Here is an 18043-nt window from a genome sequence, read left to right on the forward strand (position 1 = left end):
TCATTGGAGGGTTAATCACATTGACTACAGGGTGAAAAACAGACTTCAGGGAAAATGAGAAACAGAATCAGGTGTTTAGGAAGCAATTGATGTCTTTATGCCATAAAGACAGTGGCAGTTTGGAATATGGTGAAAGCACTGGGGGTAAAAAAAAAATGGGCAAAGAAACTGGAGAGCCATTTTCTTAGATGCAAATTTAGAAGCTGACCTAGAAGAGAGCAGAGAACTTCATCCAGGTGATTGTTGCATTTCTTGCAGAAAAGGGAAAGAGTCCACTGAACCCTCGGTCTTAAAGTCTGAGCTAGCTTCAGGTAGTTTTCTCAAGAAGATTGAAATACCTGAACTTTTCACTTTGCTCAATCTTCAGAGCTGCTCTCATTTAGTTATTTCTGTTTTTCCCTCTATGTTTATACACACAAGGTCAGCTACATACAGAACATCGGTGACACAGATCTTTAAGTGCTGATCCCACAACTACCTGTCTATACAGTTCTGTCCAGATATCTTTGTTTTGTTATAATTTGGCAGCTACTCTCATAACCTGTCCAATCAATTTCAAAAATCCTGAACTATATGAGGTACTAGACCATGTAGCTGATATATTTACAAGAAATACAGTAGGGAAGGGGATTTTTACAATTTCTGCCTTTTAGAAAGATCAATGTGGCTTATAATTGGCTCTAAATCATGAGGGCCCTGGACCAGTGATGCTGCCATGATGGGGCTGTCTTCAGGCTTCAGGATGCTTTTCATCCTCCATCTCCTCCCTGATCAGAAGACCCAGTCCCCACATGTTCTAAAGAGCACAATAAAAATTTCATTGTATTTTCAAAACAGAAATTAATGACCATCTTTCCAAATGCTTAAAACTTAAAGAATATAATATATAAATACCATTTCCCATAATTCACCATATTATAGCTCAAAGGTTTATATTACACGTCTCTACAATTACTTTCACATGTAATTACATTTACATAGTACATGATTTTATTTACATGATACCTAAGGTGAAGAGTCAGATTTCAGTAACTGTTTTTTTTTTTTTTTTTTTAGATATTCCCAAATGGAACACATTATAGCAGTATTTATTTATGGAGGAGAAAGTACAAGCATACACACATAAACATAAGTAAATATTAATCTATCCTTATTCAACAAATATAGATTTGTTGTATATATATTTGTATATATAGACATGTATATATCACGTAGGTATAAGTAAATTAAAAAGAGTCAAGATATATATTCATTTCAGAGTATCATATTACTGTCCCTGTGTATTGTTAAAATAACATATGTTATCCCCCCGCCCCCCGAGTAACCAAAAATGAAGAATATGGAAGGACAATGGAAATAAAGTCCATTAATTATTTTCCTAGAGCTACAAATATTCTAAACAGGTATGTAGGATACCCATGTTTAATGTATAATTGAAAGAATTTTGACATCAAAATCTTCCATCTGCGTCAAACCTAGACCTCTGATTTCCTGGTAAACATTTTAAACTCAATGTGGTCTCTTTTGGATAGATTTTTCCACTAGTAAGGTTGTGATAATAAAGAGTCCCTTGTGTACTCACTGATGGACATGTGTGTGTTTATCTTGTGATAGGTCGCCAGCAAGATTTAGATACATTATTTCATGCCAGTTTTTTTCTTCTTGGAATTTTATGAATATTTAGAGTAGGTTTTGTTATTATTAACCCCGTTAACTGAATAAAATCATTTCTTTTTTGAACATGATTTCCAAAGAACTTTTAACAATATATTATTTAATAATTATATATATTCATACATTATGGTGGCTTGGATGAAAATGGCTCACATGGGTTCATAGACAGTGAGACTATTCAGATGTTTGGTCTTATAGTAGTAGGTGGGGCCTTGTTGGAGGAAGCATATTGCTAGGCCCAGCGTCTCTCCCTGCTGCCTGCAAATACAGATTTAGAACTCTGGGCTCCTTCTCCAGCACCATGTCTGTCTGCATACTACCATGCTTCCTACCATGATGATAATGAACTAAACCTCTGAACCTGTAATCCTGCCCCAATAAAACATTTTCTTTTATGAGAATTGCCGTGTTCTGCTGGGTGGTGGTGGTGGCACACGCCTTTAATCCCTGCACTTGGGAGTCAGAGGCAGGCATATCTCTGTCTGTGAGTTTGAGGCCAGAACTACAGGAGCTTGTTCTATGACAGGCTCCAAAGCTACAGAGTAAATCCTGTCTCAAAAAACCAATAAATAAATAAGTAAATAAATAAAAGTTGCCATGTTCTTGGTGTCTTTCCACCAATAGGGACTTTAGCTAAGACACACATAGTGTTTTGATCAAATCCACCCACATTCCCTACTCTCCAACCTCCCCCACATCTTTCCCACTGCTTTCCCCTGTTAACTTTACAGACTTATTTATCTTTTAAAGGCTCTGAGTTTATTTTGTTCTTCTGAAGTACGTATATGTAGAACTATTAGCAGTTGATGGTTGCTGATGTAGAATGCATCAGATTCCTTCAAGTAATTTTGATTGCTTGTTTTCTTCTTTCAGTTTTTATGTTCAAACCCAGGTTTCACCAAATGCTGAATAATCACTGAGCCAGTGGCATATAGCCCCAGGCCCAGAAAACACCTCTTTAATAAGATTTTGAACTTTAGCATGTAGACTCTCCTGACGATCTTGGGAAGCATTTATATCACTGAGATCCGCCGTTAGATTTTGGGGATGCTCTGCTCCTTGAAAAGGCATAAGCCTGTGTTTCCAACATTTAATGATGCTGATGTTGACGAATGGCAGAGAGCACGTGATGAGGATGCTCATAACTCTTAGGAAACTGCGGGAAAGTGTGATAGGTGGGAAAGGGGAGGAAAACTGCGTGAGTGCTAGTGTCTTAAACTCTTAGCTAAGGAAACGTTATCACAGTTGAGTAGAAGGATAGTGCCATGTCTCACTCAGCCCTTCCTGTCTGTGTCCTGTCTTGGGAATGCCATTCCTCTGCTATCTTCTAGTCCTGTCTCCTAAGAATATAAAGATCAAGATACATCCAGGTATTTTTTTTCTAAAGGTTTTATTCAAAGAGATATTCAAAGCAAATGTATCTTTTATGGAACGATTGTTAGTTGGAGAATTAAGTGGACAAGAGCAATGTCTGCAGTTTCCTGCAAGTTATCTTCCTGATCTAATTTTCTCATATCAACTCCAAAAAATCGATTGACCTCCTATACACAAAGGATAAAGAAGCAGAGAGGGAAATCAGAGAAACATCACCTTTCATGATAGCCACAAATAGCATAAAATATCTTGGGGTAACTCTAACCAAGGAAGTGAAAGACCTATTTGACAAGAACTTTATGTCCTTGAAGAAAGAAATTGAGGAGGATACCAGAAAATGGAAAGATCTCCCCTGTTCTTGGATTGGGAGAATCAACATAGTAAAAATGGCAATTCTACCAAAAGCAATCTATAGATTCAACGCAATTCCCATCAAAATCCCATCAAACTTCTTCACAGACCTTGAGAGAACAATAATCAAGTTTATATGGAAAAACAAAAAACCCAGGATAGCCAAAACAATCTTATACAATAAAGGAACTTCTGGAGGCATTACCATCCCTGACTTCAAACTCTATTACAGAGCAACAGTATTGAAAACAGCTTGGTATTGGCATAACAACAGATAAGTCGACATATGGAATCGAATAGAAGACCCGGGTATTAACCCACAAACATATGAACACCTGATATTTGACAAGGGAGCTAAAGGCATACAATGGAAGAAGGAAAGCATCTTTAACAAATGGTGCTGGCATAACTGGATGTCAACCTGTAGAAGAATGAAAATAGATCCATATCTATCACCATGCACAAAACTCAAGTCCAAATGGATTAAAGACCTCAACATTAATCTGACCACTTTGAAACTGATAGAAGAGAAAGTGGGAAGTAGTCTACAAGATATAGGCACAGAAGACCAGTTCATAAGCAGAACCCCAGGAGCTCAGACAATAAGAGAAGCAATGAATAAATGGGACCTCCTGAAACTGAGAAGCTTCTGTAAAGCAAAGGACACTGTCAGTAAGACCAAAAGGCTACCTTCCGACTGGGAGAAGATCTTCACAAATCCCTCATCAGACAAAGGTCTGATCTCCAAAATATACAAAGAACTCAAGAAACTAGACACTAAAACTCTAACTAACCCAATTAAAAAATGGGGTACTGAACTGAACAGAGAATTCACAACAGATGAACTCCGAATGGCCAAAAGGCACTTAAGGTCATGCTCAACCTCCTTAGCGATCAGGGAAATGCAAATCAAAACCACTTTGAGATACCATCTTACACCTGTCAGCATAGCTAAAGTCAAAAACACCAATGATAGCCTATGCTGGAGAGGATGTGGGGCGAGGGGAACACTCATCCATTGTTGGTGGGAATGCAAACTCGTGCAGTCACTGTGGAAATCAGTGTGGCGGTTTCTCAGGAAACTGGGAGTCAACCTCCCTCAGGACCCAGCAATTCCACTCTTGGGAATATACCCAAGAGATTCCATAACATACTACAAAAGCATTTGTTCTACTATGTTCATAGCAGCACTATTTGTAATAGCCAGAACCTGGAAACAGCCTAGGTGCCCCTCAATAGAAGAATGGTTAAAAAAGGTGTGGAACATATACATGTTAGAGTTTTACTCAGCGGTAAAAAACAATGACATCTTGAATTTTGCATGCAAATGGATGGACATAGAAAACGCTTTACTGAGTGAGGTAAGCCAGACCCAAAAAGAGGAACACGGTATGTATTCACTCATAAGTGGATTCTAACCATAATTAAAGGTCTTTGAGCCTATTATTCGTGATCCTAGAGAAGCTAAATAAGAAGATAAACCTGATGAAGATTATTTAGCTACCCGCCAGGAGGTAGGAAATAGACAAGAGTCCCTCGGGTGCATGGGGGCGGGGGGTGGGAGGGTTGTTGGAAGGGGAGAGGGTTAGAGAGAAGGGAGTAGGGGAGGAATGGGGAAAGCTCGGTGGCCTGGGAGGGGGAGAGTGAGGAAGGATGAATATGGGATCAGGGAAGAATATATTTCAAATAAGGGAGTCACTTTAGGGTTTACAGGAGACTTGATTATATATGGGATCCCAGGTCCAAGGAGAGATCCCCAGATTGTTCTCTGGACAGAGGAGAGGGTGCCTGAACCGGCCGTGGCCCATAACCATACTGATGTATATTTTACTTATCACCATAGATCCTTCATCTGGCGAAGGACGGCGATACAGACGGAGACCCACATTGGAGCACCGGACTGAGCCCCGCAAGGTCCAAATGAGGAGCAGAAGGAGGAAGAACATGAAAAAGAAAATCAGGACTGCGAGGGATGCTATCACCCACTGATACAAGGGAACGGATCTAATGAGAGTTTACCAAGGTCGGTTGGACTGGGACTGAACGAGGACGTGATCTAACCAGATTCTCGGAATTTGGCCGGATTCTCTGAATGTGGCTGGCCCGAAGTCTTTCTGAAAAGCCATTGACTATGATACTGGGACTTTTTTCCTCTGCATATACTAGATTTTGGGGATCCAGTCTGTTTGGATACTCACCTGCCTGGACCTAGAGGGAGGAGGGAGGAACTTGAACTTCCCACAGGGCAGGAAACCCTGACTGCCCTAAGGGACAAAGAGGGAGGAGGAGAGGGAGTGGGGGGAGTGGGAGGGTGTTGGGAAGAGGGGCGGAAATGGAAACTTTTATAATTTAATAAAATTTACTAAAAAGAAAAAAAGAGAGAGAAAAAAAAGAAAGAACACAAGAGGCAAGTATAACCAATATGGCAAATTTAGTGATTACAAACTGTTGATTTTGGTAACTAAACATTATATACTGGTATTTATAGCATTTTAGGTCAGTAGCAGACAAACACCACATGATATTAATACTTCAGTAAATAATGATGATTCTTTTATGGACATTTAAGAGTCCTTCTGTAGTTTTTCAATCGGCCTGCAGTTCTGATTATTCTATTTCTCTTTCCCAGGGGTCTCCCAACATCTCCTGTGACAGCCGATAAGACTTTATTTTGCCAGCACATTAAAATTGTACATCTGTTCTTAAGAGTGGACACTGACCTATTTTCAAGTGAACCCTCTTATTCCAGTCACAGAGTTTCACAACTTTAGCCAGTACCAGTTTTTTTTTACTAGATAGTGATATTTATCTCACCATGCCATTCCCCCCTCCAAATAAAAAATGAATATGCATGCAAAGACTCAGTCTTTTGGCTTAATTTGTAGTTTTAACCCTTACATTTTCAGTTTCGGGGAAACATCTGTGCCGCTAATCACTGGCACTTTCATTTCAACAGGAAGGCATTTAAATGCTGATTAGAGTAAGGAGATGCTGTGGACTTCCAAAGCATCTCAAAGGGAAGAACAATGAACATCAGATTACACTGCAAATGTGGCTAAGGACATTTAGGCAGAATATATGTTGATAGGGTAATTATTAGATGGGGTTAAATACAATGTAGAAGTCTTAACAAGTGCTTGTATAGTTTCTTTTTCACAAAAGAGAACTTTGCATTAGAAAAAAAAAGTAATAAAGATTTCTTCTAGCAATTTCCAAAATCACTTTCTCAAGCTCCATTGTAAGAATAGTTTAAAAGTTTCAGTCTGTGGCGCATTATATATGTTTAATTTCAAGTGGATAATTTTTGTGCCTGAAAGCCATACCTGATTTGGTGGGTTTCTTCTTCACCCCATGCAGTGAAAATCAATAGATGGATCTTGTGAGACAGCTACCTGGGGTGATCTGAAATGAGAAAGACATTTTGAAATTAGGGAAAGAAACCTGCAAACTTTAATAATGGTGGTACCATAATAGGACGTTTTTCAGTCAATCAGTATTTCCTGTGTATTGTATGCCAAGTCATTTCATGCTGACACAAGAAGCAAAAAAAAGGAGAGAAATAAAGCTTGTTATTGAATGACAGTTTTGAAATAAATAGATTCTAAATGAAACACAAGAAGAGATTTAATTATTTCTATGGATGAGTAGTTTATAAATTATTTTGAGAAAAAATACATGAAAAATTTATCAGTTACTGTATATTAAGTAAAGATTTCTAATATGGTAGAAAGTAATTTCAGAATGGAAGGTTCAAGAAAAAAATGTAATTTGGTGGGGTTTAAAACAAGGTTCCCTAAAAGTTCACCTTATGGAAGGTCTGTGGAAACAACCTCTTACAAACCTTCAACCCCATTTCTAGAGTACAGTTAGTTGACTCACGGAGAACATAGTAAACTTCATTATGTACACAGGTGCTGTGAAACACACTCATCAATACACGTGTGTATTATTATGCTTGCATACAAATTATCCACACATATATCACTTGTCAGATACAGTTACATATTACTGCTATGCTGCTTAAGGCTACAGATCTTAACTATTGAACACAGTCAGCATCTGTATTCTAATGAGAATCACTTGGCATTGCCCCCAAAAGCCTAGCCTCCCTAACCAACTATAACACCTTCTGTGATGTTCATGACAATGGCAAGTTGCCCTTTGCTTTGCATTTGTTGAAATTGGAGCTGTGAGGGCAAGTGGGGTACCCTTTTCGTAGATCCCAACATATTCATTGCAAGTGTTCTCCAAGACTTCCTGTCCTGGGACAGCCTGGACACCTGGCCCCAGAACACAGAGAAAGCTGAGCATCTTTATATATTTTGGAGATCAGACCTTTGTCTGATGTGGGGTTGATGAAGATCTTCTCCCATTCAGTAGGTTGATTTTTGTCTTAATGACCATGTCCTTTGCTTTACAGAAGCTTCTCAGTTTCAGGAGGTCTCATTAATTCATTGTTGCTCTTATTCTCTGTGCTACTGGGGTTATATGTAGGAAGTGGTCTTCTGTGCCCATGTGTTGTAGTCTACTTCCCACTTTCTCTTCTATCAGGTTCAATGTGGTCAGACTTATATTGGGGTCTTTTATTCATTTGGACTTGAGTTTTGTGCATGGTGATAGATATGGATCTATTTTCATTCTTCTACAGGTTGACATCCAGTTATGCCAGCACCATTTGTTAAAGATGCTTTCCTTCTTCCATTGTATAATTTTAGCTTCTTTGTCAAAAATCATCGAACAGCTAAGGGTATTAGAAAATTTCCATACCTGAGACTCTCTAGAAGCTAAATGCTTTCTAAATGATTAATATCATTTAGCCCATCATATAAAAATGCCTACAATGAAAATGAGAAGCTGGAAGTTTACTGTGGAGAGAATACTCTGGAAATCTTTCAAGCAGGAAAGTCAACATCAATGTGGCAGCAAGGTCTCTCTGTCGTTTTGGTTGCTTGTTGATAATGTTCACAGTAAAGGTTCTATGGTCTGGTTTGCTATTTGGTTGCTTGTGAATGTCTACATGATATAAATGTCTATGTGTATGGCCAGTCTTGATTTGAGGCTTGTATTTCATTAGAAATTAACATCAAGATTAAAACTGTAGCTATACCTTTTCAACTTCATTGGCAGATTATATGATCTACCAGAAAAATGAACACAGGCATTCGGCAGAACTGTCATGACTCACTCTTCTGGGTCTAACTGGGTTTAGCTCGTATAGTTTCCATACTTCCTGCATTGGCTCCTTACCTGGATGGGATTCTTAAAGAGCAGAATTGGAGTTTATGATATGAAACTCCCAAAGAATCAATAAAGAAATTATGTAAAAAGAAAAAAGGTCAATCATTTCAACCGCCAAACTGTCACTGTATATCTATTTTCTATAACATACTCTGATATTAGCGCAGTGGTGCAGGCAAACAGCACACTATGTTTTAAAGTTCATATTCCAATAAATTAGCCTGATACAAAAGTTTCAATTCATTCAAAATAGTGTGAATGATAGGAACGACAAAGAACAATGTTTCAGATAACTACATGATTGTGGTGAAGGCTTTCCTCCCCTGAGTATATGCCTTAAAGGTATGAAAGAAGGGCTGGAGAGATGGCCCAGTGGGGGAAAGCACTTGCTTGCCAGGGAAGTGGGAGGAGTTGAGTTTTGATTCCAGTACCTACATAAAATGTTCAGTGTGAAGGTGCGCATGCCTGTCAACCCAGCTCAGTGACAGTGGTATGTGATAGATCACCAGGGCTTGCTGACCGCCAACCTGTTTCCAGGTTGAGTAAAAGACCCTAGCTCAAATGATAGAAAATGGTAGAAATGATAGAATAGGACACTCAAAACCCTGGCCTGCTCATATGCCCAGGTAGTCATACTCATGTGCGCAGGCATTCATACTATACACACATACACACACATCAAATATGCAGACACACACACACACACACACACAGAGAAACATTCACACACAGAAAGAGAAAGAGATTTTTAAAATACTACAGTGCCATTATTCATGCAATACAAAATGTCAATATTATATTATATTAATTATATACAAAACAAAAATTACTGAAGATTACACAAGAGTAACTACATTTTATTTTGAACTTTATTTGAACAATTTCTGTACAATGTCAGTCTGCTTGTGTATTTGTCTGATCAAAATATCATGATAGCAATCACTGTAAAAATTTGGATTAAGTTGATAGCTGCATTCCTATTATTGTTTAATTTTATTAAGCATATTTTCCTATTGAAGAAATATAATAAATTAGAACATCTTCAAATAAAATATTCATTATGGTCTAATGTCCCCAACATTCTCCCTTCCTTGTCCAGACAACCTCCATTCTTTTTGTTATCTGCTCAACTTCACCATAATCTTGAATTCATTTCTTTTACTAAAAAGAAATGTTCTATAATGTGTGTGTGTATGTGTGTGCATATGTAAATCTGTATTCAGATGTCCATGAAATCCTTATGAGGATGTCAGATTTTTTGGAGCTGGAGGGATAAGTAGTTGTGTAGCTTCCAATGGTGCTGAGATTCAAACTCCATATCTCGTGACTGATTAGTAAATTTTCTTAACTGCTGAGTCATCTTCTCAGTGCCTCGGATTCTTCCTGTCAACTTGTTTCTAGTTGTAATATCCCCCTTTCCTTTTCCTCAGAAACTCCACCTTGATGTGATTTCTAGATTGAAGTCAATAGTATGTTTCTCAACCTTAAGTCATGAATGGACAGTCCACCCATGAATGAGGAGGATGGCATTTGCAATAGCTCTCATTGTATCATCATCATCACCGGCATCATCATCATCTTCATCATGGTACTGGTCATGACTGTCCACAACAGGAGATGTGAAGCAGCAGCCGTAGATAGGGACTTGCTGCCGGGCAGGCTTGAAGGAAGAGAGAGGGTCTCACTGATTACAGCAGAATGGAAGATCCGAAGGTAAAGAAAAGGAGTGAATGAAGGTAGTCAGAAAACTTCAGACATATATTATTATAACTATTCCACATATAGTAGATGATGAGAAAAGAATCTTCCTGAGCTTAGCAATTTTTCATTGAAAAATAGTGAATGAAGTATATTTGTAACATCTGTAGACATCACTCTACACATTCATCACTGGGAGTGATGATGATGAGACAGAAAGCTTGAGCATGTATTAGGATCCGTGAAGACTTACCAAATTTACTTAGTGAATTCATACTTAAGAGGGTTGAGTTAATTGAAAAACTAGGTAGGCATTTTTGCATTATATGGAGCTGTATTTTTTATTTTACCTGATGTTGAATGACTAAGTAGGTCAACTATATGATAAAATAATCTATATAGAATATGGCAGGATTCTCAAAGCAATCCCCAAATTTCATATTATGATTTCATATCATGATTTCTTAAAAAAGAAAATAAAAAATCAAAAATTTTGATAGTTTTACTCCATTGGTAAATAGCAATATGGAAACCCAGTTTTATATGTTGTATTTGTTATTTTCCTGTTGGTGTAAAAGACACAATGACCAAAAGTAACTTATAGGAGAAAACTTTATTATGGCTTTTGATTCTGAAATGGCAGGGAGAAACATGTTGAGAAATGCCAGGCATGGCAACAGAACTTGGCAGCTGAAAGCTCACATCTCTACAGTAGAATGAAAGCAGAGAGAATGAACTGGGTGTTAGGAAAAGCTAGACACTGAAAGTCTGTCCCAGTAATGAACTTCCTCCTGTAAGGAACTCAGCCTTACACATTCTAGACCAGCATTCTATCCCTGAACTGTAGTCTTACCACTGTAATTCTATATTTGAAAAGGAGATCATATATGTCTTCTTTAAAGTATTATTACATTTATTTATAGGTAAAAATGCCTTGATGAAAATTTTAGCTGTTTTTACTGTATTTTTCTTTTATTTGGACATTTGCCTGAGAGAAAAAATTATAGCTGAATTTTTATTTATCTATTTATTTATTTATTCATTCATTTATTTATTTGTAAAAAGAAGGCTCTGGTTGTCTTTTAGCATTTTTCTACTACTGCAAAGACATAATTCTAATTTCAAGAGACAGCTGTGATGAATGATGGTAAATCAGGAGTGGAAGCTTTGAGCAGAGCCCCAGTAAGTTATAAAAACCTAAAATATGCAGGGAAGAGTCATTCTGAAAAGGAGAATTACACAGAATTTTACAAAGCTACACCTAATATTTTTTTTCTTGGATCCTGACTTCTAAAGTGGGACAAGATATTAAGAAAACACATCAGGCCCAGAGAAGTATAATTAATCTTGTCGGCAGATATGGCAGGGCAGACTTCTGCTGAAACTTGCATCTTGATGAGACTTTACCCCCATTTACTTTATCAGTGAGAAGCAGTGGTGACCCCAGGGATCTCAAGCCATTACTGGCGTTTTACAGTACAGTTCACGCTTGTTGCATGCCCTCCTTGTGCTCGGGGGCACTAAATATTTAACTAACGGTGACCACTGTGGTGTGAAGAGAGAAGCAGCTGTTAGAGTGTGTTTTATGCACAATATTGAAGAACAAATATAACATTCAAAAAGTCTGTATCCTTGGCTTGAGGTAGAACAAATGGTCAGGGGAAAACACAATTTGTGTTTAGTTCCCTAATTGAATTAGATTACAAATCTTTCTAAATATACATATACATCATATCCCACAGTAGCTAGGGTAAAATGTGAAGCATTATAGGCATTAATGCTATTATTAAAATTTAATGTGCACAATGTGGCTGACAATTCATCATTTCAACCTTTGTAACCAGAATAGAGAAGCAAAAAATAATTTCAATCTTGAAACAGCAGTTACATTGTCTTTTCATAGCATTTCAAATAAACATACCAACTGTAAATTTGAGTTGAGTGTGGGGTGGTGAGTAAACAGCTCAGAGTTTTGTTTTAAATGGATTTATTCATTCTCATTTAGTTTGGCTTGAGAAAAATCATTTCATATAAAGTTGAATTATAGGTTTTGTCCACATATTTTAGTCATACATTGTACTTTAGGAACCTCTGGGATTAACCAGGTTGTGGTATCATGCTACTTTAGATCTTTAGATCATAATATGGCTTCCATTTCACACATTGAAGTGAAGTAATTAAGAAAAAACAGTCTAATGAAAAGTGAGAAGTGTTTTTTTTTTATTTGATCAGAAGAATAAAATGTTACAGAGAAAACAAGCTATATTCCTTACTTTCAATCCAGGCAATTTGGGCATGTGGGAGAGAGGTATGGGGATTGCAGGGTGTGGGTTTGTGAGAGGGTGCATGTGCTTAGGTGTGCATGCAAATGGGAACCAGAGGTCCACAAGTGGGTGGCTTTCTCAGTTATCCAATCACTCTCCACCTTATTTTTCAATACAAGGTCTCTCAAGGATTTGTTGACATTACCTGGCCTCCCAGGTCCAGAATTCACTGTCTTCATATCCTGTGTCCTGCAAACACTTTGCTTACAGACACACAATGACACAAACGTGGCCTGACTACATTCACGTAAAAAATCCTGAGAGAACTTGAAAAGGAACTCTAGACACACACACACACACACACACACACACACACACACACACACATGCACACACACACACACACACAAGAACTTGGCACAGTTTTTTGGTCACTGCATTTTCTGGGATGGGCTCTGTTTGCTAGAAGCAAGCAGAGGCATAATTACTTTAAGAGAGGTCTTCCTGATTCAGCAGTAACAGAAAAAAATGTGCCACTTCAAAAGGGTGGGTTCCTGGTCTGTGCTGCCAGCACAAACTCTAGCTTTTTTAGGAGGCCGAGCACTTGAATGGCATTTGTGGGCAGCATGCTGCAAGTTACTTCGTGGTAGCATGGGCCAACTAGTTAGTTACCAGAGTTGAGGTGGTGAGGACAGCTCCCATCCAGCAGTCTCAGAGGCAGTGAATGTACCTCTGCCATGTTGGACTGGGCAGAGCCAAAAGACCTGATTTGAGGCTACAGTGTTTGTCTGTTTGTTTGTTTGTTTTAATGATATTTGCTCTATGCAAGAAACGCTTGAAGCTGTTTCAGACTTTTTCAGAATGGAGCAAAGATGTGCATTTTAGTACATCCCACAATACAATAATATACATGCATAAAAGTGTTTTAGTGACCTCATTAGTTTTCACATTAACAAAATTAATAGAAGTAACAATATACATTATTGCTATCAGTTTTGAGAAGTTGTTTATTATAACATTGTATGATTTAATATTTGTTTAGGCCATTACTTTAAATTTTTACAAGGACTTGTTTGATTATTTTATAAAGCAATTACTGACAAATATTAGTATTTTGTATAATTAGGAATTCTACTTTTATTCTTTGGATATCTCCCCCATACACACATTTTTTAGGTTTTGACCAATCTGTCAATCTGCTTCATTCTGAGCTACTTTTTTTTTCTTCTTTTAGAATCATCTACAGAATGAATGGGTTCTTGTGTCACGGCTCTTCCTCGTGCACATAGCAATCTAGATCTGCCGTGCCTGGGGGAATCTCAATCAGTGTCACACAATTAAATTATGACAGGGTTATCATCCACAGTGGCAGGCCAGTAGAAGATGTGTGAACCTACTACACATATGGATTATGATTTGCAGACTATAAATGTAAGCCAAGGTTTTCTGTTTTGATTTTCACTAATTATATCTATGTCCTGTTCCTCTGTGTATCTGGTCTATGCCAGCATAACATCTTATCAATGACTTCATCAGACAGTGATCTGAGCAGGCTCCCAGATAAAGAGGCAATGTTCTGGTTTCTCAGGAAGGCACCAGTGTGGAAGGGACCAGAGATGACAGAAGGAAGGACATCTAGTTTGTTTGTTTTTTTTTAAATCTTGCTCAGTGCTATAATATTAGTTACTTTTCTATTGCTATGATACAATGCTATGACCAATGCAACTTAGGAAAGAAAGTACTTAACTAGGTTTATAGTTCCAGAGGGTTGGAATCATTGATGGGTGAGCAAAGGCGTGGTGTCAGGAACAGATGAGAACCCATATCTCTAACTGCAAGCAAGAGGCATGAGAATGTGCCCCAGTGACACACCTCCAACTAGAAGGCCACACTTTCTAATCCTTTCTTAACAGTTCCTCTAACTAGTGACCCAGTAACCCCACATATGAGACTATCAGGGCCATTCTCCTTAAGGCATCATAGCCATGGACTGAGAGAAACTTGTAGATATGTACTTCTGACAGGGCCTGAAAGAAGAGAACCACCAGCCTAGTTTTCCACATGTAGAAGTTGGGATTCAATGTGAGTCACAAAATAACGAAGAAAAACCTTCTGAATTTGAGTAGAAATATCCATGGATTCAAAATACAAACACCTAGATAAGAAAATCTACACTGTACTTGGGTGGCACTCCCCACTCTTTTCTCTGTATCAAGGTCTCTTGCTTAGAGAACTTGGATAAAGTGACATACGATTCCCACGTAAATATAAAGTGCCAGTTTCTCCATACACATCTACAGAATCCATTAGATCAGACACTCATCCACGAATTCCAAGCTATCAGAATAAAGATAAAGCTGTAAGACAGACACACCCTCTACCTTTAGGCACACATGGTAGAGTTTCTGCCCAGTATAGAATTGGTGCTAAATGCTGCTAAAACTAATAAAAGAATAATGAAAAATGTAATCACTAAATCATAAACCTTATAATCTTCCACAAGTAACAAGAGCTAAGTCATTAAATGTGATACAGATTCTTAAACTTGACCCAACGTAGATTAAAATAATAATCTTCCATTCTTCTCCAGTCTCTTCTTAATTTGTTCCTATATAAAACTATAGAGAAATTATATCCCATAATAACCAATCAAGGGACTTATCAGTGTTGCAAAGTAAGCTCATGACATTTTATTTTATAAGATTTAACTAATTACAACACTAGCAGAATGTACAGCTTTTAGCTGCCTGGATCCTGACATCTTGACACCTAATTATGCCACTTTGATCCATGTGTGCTTTTCTCACAAGCAAGTGTGTATACTTTAGGCCCTAGACTATAGACACTTCCCTTATGAAACATAGGTAGATAAATCTTTCAGGAAAACATTATAAAAAGTAGGCCCATTAATTTTGGGTAGAAAATACCCACTAAGGTTCTTGGTCCCCGGGATAGGTTCTATTGAAACGTGATGTATTGTGAGAACTGAAGGAACTAAGTAGGTGGAGGCCTCGGGAAGTACACTTCAAACGTCTGTCTTGCCCATGGTCATAGGCCAGAAGCAGTGGATCCAAGCTGTCATTGATCAATGTCTATGAAACTGTGACCCAAAATAAATACTGTCCAAGTCTGAAACTGTTACAGACATGAATAAGATAATATAGATTCAAAACTTGGGTTGGATCCTATATGTACAAAGATTAATATTAACTTAATTAAAACTACAACTATGTATTTATCTATATCTAGCTCAGTACTCACTCTTGTTGACTCGGTTGATTTAAAATTCACCACACACAGGATATTAGATCTTCATTCCCATTTCATAAACGAGGAAAGCAAAGATAGGGGAAGTTAGGTCATTTTCACAAAACCGCACTTGCAATAAAACTTAACTCTCTTAAGTGAATTTATTCTATTTCTGTTTGTATGTAGTCCCATTATCATAAAGAAAATCATGGACAGTAGAATATAAAATGAGTACCATAACCCACTCCTTGCTGATACTAACAGCTTCTTTTGTATTGTGCACGTGTAGATTAGGCAAAAGAATTTACACACAAAACTGGAAAAAAAATCACAAAGAATCTTCCAAACTTGCTGTTTCCTTAAGACTGTATGCCTAGCTGCGCATATGGCTACTATTACAGTATTTTATACTAAAAACCTCACCCCAATCTGACTTCATGCTATGATACATCTCCATCCCTTACTTCTGAAAAACAAAATCCCTAGTTTAAAATTAGTTATATAAAAATAATTTGAAATGAGTCACAGAAATGTGCATAAGGGACTCAACACCCTACCTCATGGATACTTTTTCATATTGCTACTCTATACACAATAGCTACGAAGGGGAAGAAACCTAAATGTCTCTCAACTGGTGAATAGAAAGTAAAATTCAGTGAGGCCATGCATGGGGATAAGTGTGGTCAGTTTGTGTATGTAATGCTTACATTACAATGAATCCTTAGTCATTGGTATTTGGGTGGAAAGCATTTCTGAAAAAAAGTAATAAAAATATATTCATGGGAATTTTCAGGATTTTAATCCACATTGTACCTCCTTATTTTGAGTAATTTTCTTTTATCATTCTCTCCACTTCAGTGCAGTTATAGCTCATAAGTCAGCTGCCATTTCATTCTGTCATGACATTGGTAAAAATCACTCTTGACAATCCCCAACCTTCAACACTTCTAAAATCATTAGTTTTACTTCCAGGTATGCCTTTTTATGTCCGACACAACTTCAGAAAACATTAATCATTGCTTCATGAGGTGTGCTGCTGTTGCAGTTAATATGTCTATCTAGACAACACATTATTACTTAAATATAAAATCCTGCTCTTGTTGAACAAGTTTTAAAGGAAAATTAAGAGACACAGTTAACATTTCATTTTGATTTCACATTATCGTAACATCTATCACTAAAGCACATAGAATATCTGCTTCACATACTTCCTGTAGCTGGTACCCACCCGCTTCCCCAGCTGAGTTAGATGTTGCATACTCCCCATCTATTACATCTCTTGGTCTCCTAGGGAACAACCTCATTATGTGGCCAGCATTCAGCTCTCCATTTATCTGCGTCCTTCCTCTTTCTTCACTTTGCAAATATCATGTGCTAATAGAGTCCTTCAAACCTACCTTAACTATTTATCGTTTGTATCGTTTGGCCAGCTGTTAGAATTCATGGTGGACTGTCTGTGGTGTCTGGGTATGGGCCGGTGCTCTGAGGTTAATAGCTTCCTATTCTGCCAATATGTCATGACATAAGCTCCAGTATCCCCAATCTCGTTCGAACACTGGCAGGTGCACCATGATCCCACCACCAAAACTCTCATGGAGCATTGGCAACTGCTTTTGCACCATCTCCATTTGTCTGCCTTATACCTCTGACTGTGTGAGCGTAGCGTAGTAAGCTGCTAAAGATGTCCTCTCTTTGCTCCGAGTGACTTTTCCTTTCTCCAGTCTTGGAAACACCGGCTCATTCTTCAAAGATCGTCTCCCACTTCCTAACATGAGGAATCGCCTGCTCTGTAGTCAGCATTCCTATAGTACGATTTTAAAAAGGAACATCTTTTATCCTTTCAATCTTTGACTCCATTTGCTGGGAATGGAAATGGTTCTGTCACTCCGAATAGACTGAACTCTCCCCAAGAAAAAGGAATGGAGTATACTCACTCGAATTTTTCAAAGTCATATCATTGTGCTTTTCTAATATGATACAATAGAAGTATTTATTATTTATTTATAAATTATTATTTATATAAAATTAGTCATATAAAGATAAATATTTATTATTTCTATTAACATGTTAATAATTTATATCTTTTTTGGCAGGCAATATAATTTATCTCTTTTTTAAACTCCCTGTTTAAACTCTAATGTGTATGTACACCATTTTCATTATCCATACTTTCATTGATTTCTATGCCTGTTCCA

General features: G+C 37.6%; 1 long non-coding RNA gene across 1 annotated transcript in view; it reads right to left on the reverse strand.

The window, feature by feature from the left end:
• Positions 1-6721: 6721 nt before the first annotated feature.
• Positions 6722-18043, reverse strand: part of LOC146889862 (uncharacterized) — a 507294-nt gene continuing 495972 nt past the window's right edge. The window contains exon 3 of the long non-coding RNA XR_014999584.2: positions 6722-6801. This is a non-coding gene — a long non-coding RNA (uncharacterized LOC146889862). The remainder of the gene's footprint in view (positions 6802-18043) is intronic.

Source organism: Myodes glareolus, chromosome 24, assembly GCF_982192425.1.
Source record: "Myodes glareolus chromosome 24, mMyoGla1.1, whole genome shotgun sequence".
Lineage (NCBI taxonomy): Eukaryota > Metazoa > Chordata > Mammalia > Rodentia > Cricetidae > Myodes > Myodes glareolus.